Source organism: Homarus americanus, unplaced genomic scaffold (assembly GCF_018991925.1).
Source record: "Homarus americanus isolate GMGI-L3 unplaced genomic scaffold, GMGI_Hamer_2.0 scaffold14072, whole genome shotgun sequence".
Classification (NCBI taxonomy): Eukaryota; Metazoa; Arthropoda; class Malacostraca; order Decapoda; family Nephropidae; genus Homarus; species Homarus americanus.
Window position 1 is genome coordinate 3,494,180 of NW_024754528.1, and position 8,148 is coordinate 3,502,327.

The following is an 8,148-nucleotide window of genomic DNA, read 5'->3' on the forward strand; positions in this document are numbered from 1 at the left end:
GCTACCTGAGGAAAGAGCCCTTTATTGTGATAAAAACTGGCTATTTGATTTGGCATTTTAGTTGATGTTACCAGACATCTCAATGATCTAAATTTGAAACTGCAGGGCAAGAACAAATTGTTTTAGTTTAATAAATGACATCAACGCATTCAAGATGAAGTTAAAACTGTTCATCTCTCAGTTAGAAATGAGGATTTGAGCCAGTTTCTGCACTTAAAAGAGCAGAGTGAATGTGCTGATAATGGCAATTTAACAAAATATACTGAAAAAATCAAGTTATTGCAAGTGTCATTTGAAAGTCAGTTGATTTTGTAAAGAAGAAGACTGCATACTCGATTTATAAACCTCTTTTCACTTAGTGAACAAAAATAAATGAAGATGCCTAGTGACATACAAATGGAACTTATTGACTTGAAAAAGAAATTCATTATTGAAAATGAAATTTGATGAGCTTTCCTCAGTCCCAAATGCTTTGACATGATTAATTTCTGGCGATCATTACCCTGTGAAAATTTCCCAGAACTAAGAAAATTTGCTCAGAGTTATATGTGCTTTGAACGACATATAGATGTGAACAAGCATTTACATCCATGAAATTGATAAAAAGCAAAACGAGATGACTGACTGATTCAAATTTGAAGAATTCTCTGCTGCTCTCAGTAACAAATTTAACTCCAAACATTGAAAGACTGGGAAATCAAAACAGACTCAAAAGTCTCATTAAAGGTAAGTAATGTTTATCTGCTTTATCAGATATTGTTTTATATTTAATAATTTTATCATGTAAAAATGCTAATTATGTCTATAAACATATTTTTTACAAGAAGTAGACGGGGGTACAAGAGTTGTATGGCGCATCTGAACTCGTGTGTGAACTAATTGACGCATGGTATGTAAAAGGTTGGCCACTCCTGATGTAAACACTACAGCCCCTAAGATGTGGAGGTGACCAGGTGTATAAAATGAGTGTTGTATTAAAGATTTCACCTTCTTATACAGATTTTTTTTTAAATTGATGAAAATGACGACTGATAAGCAGCTCTAAGTAATGCTATTCAAAGAGGTGTGTGTACTTGTGCCAAAAGGGCTGTATATCAAGCAACGGTTTCACTGGTGTAGGTAGTAGGCAGCTAATGTACCAAACAAGGAGGTACTACCTTCTGGGAAGATATTGGAAGCATAATGTATTGTGTAATGGTAGACCCTGCTGCTATGTGACCAAGTCCCAGGCTGATGATCTGACTTTCTGCAGGGTCTCAATTGTTTCTCTTACTTTGACAACACCACATACATACAGGTATATTGTTTCTCACCTTTGATATTTTTTTCATTTTGTATTTCTTTATTATTATTATTATTATTATTATTATTATTATTATTATTATTATTATTATTATTATTATTTTACATTTTCTCCCCCTAGGCCCCCAATGTGGGTCAGTGACCTGTGCCCAGGGCTAAAACCCATAATTTTTTTTTTTTAGAATTTCATTTCCAAAATCAGGGTGCGTCTTCCACGATACAGCGTCTTCCAACCTGAAAATACGTAGTAGGTTTCCTATAAATACTGAACTTAAAGGTGTTACTTATTCTGTGGATCAGACAGTCTAGGAATGGCAATTTACATTCATGCTCTAATTCCACAGTGAATTTGATCGAGGGCCAGTTGTTAAGATGTGGCAGAAAAGCTTTTAGGTTCTCATTACATGGCCAGAGACATAATACATCATTTACATATCTAATCCAGACTGTTGAAGGTGGTAAAATATTACTTAATAGTTTCTTTTCAAAGAATTCCATATATAGGTTGCTTAATACTGGTGAGAGTGGATTACCCATTGCCATACCAAATTTTTTAGCATAATATTCTCCATTGAATTCAAATTTACAATCCTTAATACATAGTTTGATGAGTTCGATGAAGTCGTCTTTCGAGAGAGCAATGAAATATTGTCCAGGGAGGGGGCGTTGGGAGGGAGGTAGTACGTTTGACAGTTGGCACAGGCCCAGGTCTAACATGTGTATATTTATCAGTTCTTAAGTGGCTAAGCTTCTCCCTTATAAAAAGCCAGTGAAATGACCTGGGTGAATATAATTAACATTGCTGGGATTCTTGTAACATACTGATTAATTTGAATATAAACATGCTATAATTTGCACTAGACAAAACGATTTTAGTACCGTAATCAAATTAGTACATGTGCCTCCAGCTTTACATAGGTCATTTATTTCTATTACGTTTCTTTTAGTATGGTGTGTGCATGTAAATGGATGAAAATAAATAAGAAAATCTGTGTAATCTACCCAAAATACAGTTGAAAAACTTTTTTATAAATTGTACTACAGTACTGTACACTAATGTTCAACAATTTTTATCTCTTGAGCAAAATATATGATGTTTTATATACCGTATATCTCATCTACAAGGCGACGGGGTGTATAAGACGGCCCCCCAAATTTCCATTTAAAAAGTAAGCTTTTGAGCTCTGTTTGCTGTATAAGACCAGTACCCCAAATGTGACACTTACCATTAGAGGCTTTTACTGAGTAGTCCTTTACATCATTGACCAGTGCTGTTTATCCTTGGTTTTTTAAAATAAGGCCAATTCACTTCAAGTAATGTCATCAAATGTGCTGGTGTAGTGTAAACACTAGTGACTCATAAACGTCTGTTATTTAACTGGAACTAATGTCGGTGTCGAATACAATTGTTTCATTTACTTGAAATGGATTTTCCGATTTATTTGTTTATTTATTTATTTATAACATACTGAAATATATTAAACACACTGCAAGTATTTTCTTTAATTTATAAGCTCTTCACGAAAACAATAGGTGGTGGGACTGTTCCGACTGTTTTACCAGCTACAGTATTATAATTCAATAGTGTTTCTTTAGGATTTGAGTGAAAAGATTACAGTACATACTTACTACATACATTTATTACACATATATATATATACTGTCAACCCTCACTTTCATGTCACATTCCGCGTTTCCACGTTCACGTGGTACCTACCAGAACCGGGATGCTCACATTTCGCGGTCGTTGGTGTGCCCTTTTACGGGTGAAGTATAATTTTTTTTTTAGCTCATAAAATTCATACAAATTATCCGGAGAATATAATTTCTGCTGGAATTCTTACAATTTGATGATCATTTTGAATATAAGCATCATAGATTTTGCATTAGACATACAAATTTTAGATCTAATACAAGTATTTTGTTTACTCAGAGCAAACATGCTATCTTTTGTGCAAAATATATGAGTACAAAATATTCCTAGTCTTGCAAGGAATCCGCCAATGTCAATTATATTATTCTAACTTTAGTCTGAGTATTTATTTCTAAGTTAAAATCTAGTTTTTCACAACTTTTTCTCTGGTGAGGAGGAAAGGTGGGGAGTTGTGGAAGTTGGGACGACGATGTCTAATGATTGGAAGGCAAGGTGGGGTACTTTGATTGACAGATAGTGTTGTGAAGAATATTTTTTTTATTAACTGAATGTTGTTTTAGCTCATAAATTCATAAATTACCGGCCAGAATATAATTTACATTGCTGGAATTCTTACAATTTGATGATCATTTGAATATAAACATCATAGATTTTTGCATTGAACATACAAATTTTAGATCTAATGTAAGTGATAGAATCCAAAATCTGGGACTGCTTGGATTGGTCGGTCGGATTTTCGGATTTTCGGTTCTCAGGCAGTACTTTTAAAATTCAAATTTAGGAGGAATAAAGAAGAGATGAACAGGTACATTTTGAGGTTTATTCATAAGCAAGTAAAGCATGCTTCTTTTATCAAAGAAGCAGTTTTAAAAAATAAAGTCAACACTTGACAACAATGTAAACAAACTGTCTAATACCATGATCCTTGAAATTCCTAAGCCAGCCATCACTAAATGCTCCTCTGATTCAATGTTTATTTGCTCCTTAAAAGGCTTTGCTTTGGCAATAAGCATCAGCCCATAAGTGCCATATCTTCTGATCGTTTAACAAAAAATTTGTGCAACACTTTAGCAGGATTTTCTAATTTGGGCCAATGTAAACTTTGTAATTTTATTGTAAGGCTCAGAAGAAGCTGTGAATTCTAAATTTTATTCTTTGCCTTTTTATATATCATAAATGTAGACTTTCCAATGTGTATCTTCAATTAGATCAGTGTTGCTCACACCTTCTAGTTTCTTAATTATTTCAAGTTTGTCACTCAATTTCAATGTGTTCTTCTGTCTCTTCTAGCAGTTCATCTACTTTGGAGCCATTATTATGGGCTTGTACTCTGTAAATGGAAAGAGTAGGACTCAAAATTACTTACCGTATACTAGATATAACCCCCTTAGTATATGGAGTGGGCCCGTGATTTTATGACCAGAAATACGTTGAGTTTATGATATTCTCGTTTATAGGTGTTAAGATTTTTGGTAATGGAACAACAAAACCTTCAGAAAAACTCTCGTCTACATAAACATTTACCATTTATTATTCGTACACTGGCAGGTAGTTTCAACAAAAATGATGTATATTTCCATTCAAGTATTTATTCAGTCAATTAGGAGGAATATTATTGTAATACAACAGTTTTCTTCTGACCATTCAGCCGATTCTGATAACATCTTTTTGAGCAGCGAGTCATTGTTTTACAAATCGCGATTTTTATCCACTTTCCGCATGTCGTCGTAATTTCAGGAAAAAATATTACATTTCATTGAATGTAGTATATCAAGCACAGTATGAATACGAACTCCATCTGTTGTAATATAACAGAATTTTAACTAACAAAAAACGAATAACATCTCAATTTGCCGGGCTTAGAGGCAGTCTTTGTTTTTAAGTCATGTATTTTATCTATTTTACATTGAAATACATCATTTAATAGCTACTATTTATTTCCGAGAATATATATTCATTCAGGCACAATTTGGGTAAAACTCCTCGATATTGATGTGTTTTTTAACTGAAAGCGATTGAAAAATACGTTCCTCTAATCCCTGTTCAAGGAAGGGATTCGGGAGCTGTTTGGTGCTGCAGGCGATGACAGGAAAATGATTTTGATGGATTTTAATGAAAATATTTAAAATATGGTATCGTAATATTTATTCAAGTCAATTGGGAATATTATTGTATGCAATACAACAGTTTTTAGCAAACCATTAGAAAAGTGATTACGGTAACATCTTTGAGCAAAACAAAATAAAGTCATTGTTTTTCATCACAATTTATCCCACTTTCACTGCCAATACATATGTCATTTCAGCAAAAAATATTACATTTCGTGAAGGTATTATATCAGCAAAAGAGCCTTCAGATAGGAATATCACTAATATAACAGTATTTTAGCAATATTAAAATCACAGTAACATATCTTGAACATGAAGGTTAGGTAAAGTCTTTTTTGTTTTTCATGTAGTTTATCTGTTTACAATTGAAATACATCCGCGTTTCAGCAAAAGCTGCTATTTATTTCTGAGAATATTAAAATGTAATAGTACGCTGAAATAGCGTCACGTATTATAGTGGAAAGTGGGATAAAATAAATGACCAAAAACAATGACGCACAAAACGTTCTGGGTGATATTTCGAAGATAAAAAAACTGTTATGTCTAATAATATTCTATCTATTACTTATTGATGTAAAGTTTTTAACTGAAAAGCGATTGAAAAACCGTGCGTGCAATCTGGCGAGCTGGTATGAGAGGCTTTGTGTTTGCATCGGCCCATGCCAGTAACTTTTAATTTTAAATAAATGCGTTAGTATGTTTACGGTGTATTCTTATTTCTTGCTTCTTATTTTCCAGAAATATGACAAGTTTTATATAATACAATGTTACGTCCTTTTAAATTACGATATTCATTTTAAAAATGAAGACACCAAACAAATATAATCACGGATATTTCGTGACTCTCCGCCAAAAAAAGACCAAACAGCTGGTACTCTCTCCCTCAGCCTACAAAATAACCAACATCTTTCTTATTTATTCTCTTCCAATTTCACTTTAACTGGTATTTTTTTACTTCCTTATTGCTTCCATCAGATAAACTACAGTAATTGAGGTTAGATATTGTTATGGTGATTACCGGGTCCTGGCAGGTACCGTTGAACCACCTGGCCCTACCAACAGTGTTGCAAGTCAGACAGCATTTTTTTTACATTTTGGTGTGTCTCCATTTATTTAATTTTTTTTTTTCTGTGTGGGGTTTTGCACATAGTATGCTGTTTTACCTACAGTGACGCCAAAACGATTTGGAAAAAAGAAATACTCAGTAACTTAAAATTTTAAAGGAAAATTTTGAAACTAGCAACTGTGTCGCGATGACCTGACTCATCATATTGATGTGTTTCAAATTTAAGTATCTATAAATACACTTTTAAAATAGATACTTTATGTTTACGCCTCTGTACCACCGCCTGTGCATTTGGCTGCTTTGGGCTTGCTATGATGGCTGAAGATCTGCCCTGGCAACTGTACCGACACTCACAGCCGGGTGGTGCGTTGGTGCTTCGTTTCCATTGTTTACTGGTAGTTACTGGTAAATTTTTTCAGCTTCATGAAACTATTACCCGTATAAATTGACTAACTTTTTTTGCCCAAAAATATTTGGTCTTAGAACTGTGCTATACCGTTATCTGGTATGTTGTCACAGTTTATTGCTTGTTCTAAAGTAGCGTCGCGTGGTGGCTTGTTGTCACTGTGTGGCTGTGGCATTCAGGCATGCACACATACACACAAGATTTATAGTACCACAAATTTTACATTTCAGGACAAGCTAATTACAAAACTAACAAAATTAGCTACCTATAATTTACAGTTATACTTTTATTATTAAAATTATAAATTAATTTTTTTTAAAGGCATTCATTCACGTAATTAAGCCCTTAAATTTAAAAAGTTTACAGTTTTCCAAAATCGGTTCATCCGGATTTTGGTTTTATATTTTATACTCTGAGTAAATATGTTATCTTTTTTGTAAAATATATGACATTTATATTCAAAATATTCCTGGTCTTGCAAGGAATCAGCAATGTCTATTATATTATCTCTTTGGTCTGAGGAATTATTACTAAAATTTAAAAATCTATACCCAACATTTCTCTGGTAGGGAGGAAGGTTGGGGTTGGGGGGGTTGGGACAGAGCCGACCATCTGGCGCAGTTGGAAGGGGGAGGCAAGGTGGGGGTAGATTGACAGATAGTGTCGTGAAGAATATTTTTATTATTAACTGAAGATATTTGTTTTAGCTCATAAAATTCATACAAATTTCGGCAGAATATATGATTTACATTGCTGGAATTCTTACAATTTGATGATCATTTTGAATAGAAACATCATAGATTTATTAGACATACAAATTTTAGATCTAATGTATTTTGTTTACTCTGAGTAAATATGTTATCTTTTTTGCAAAATATATGACATTTATATTCAAAATATTCCTGGTCTTACAAGGAATCAGCAATGTCAATTATAATTATATTATCCTAACTTTAGTTTGAGGTTTATTTATTACTATACAGTACCTTAAATCTAGTGGTTTTCCCCAAAATTTCTCAGAGAGGGAGACAGCAAGTGTAGTGTGAGAAGAGGGAGGAGTTGAGTCCATTATTTGAATGGAGTAACTTGGCGACTGTATTCTCTATTTCTCTTAAGTATTAATTATGTGCATGTACCATCATAAAATTAAGATGTTATTTTTACTAGAACATAGGTATTGTCTGGAAAAAGTGGAGTTTGGGGTCAGCGGTCTCTATTTCATTTAATCCCATATGTTATGTTGTTCACTTCGCGTTTCTGTTTCTGCTGGCCTCCGTTAGTTCAATTGACGCGTAAAGTGAGGGTTCCTGTGTATATATATATATATATATATATATATATATATATATATATATATATATATATATACATACACAGTTAGTCCTCATAATGCAGTTAATATAACCGGAGGTACAGCGGAAAGTGAAGCGTATGAAGTGAATAACATAACATATAGGTTAATTGAAATGGAGTCGGCGATCCCAAACTCACTGGATTTTACTATTGTAGTAAAATATTATCTAACTTTATGATGTGCACCTGATAATTAAGAAATATCAATAATATTAGGTTTTTAACACTTACATTAGTAGAAAAGATGGCTGGGCACGGG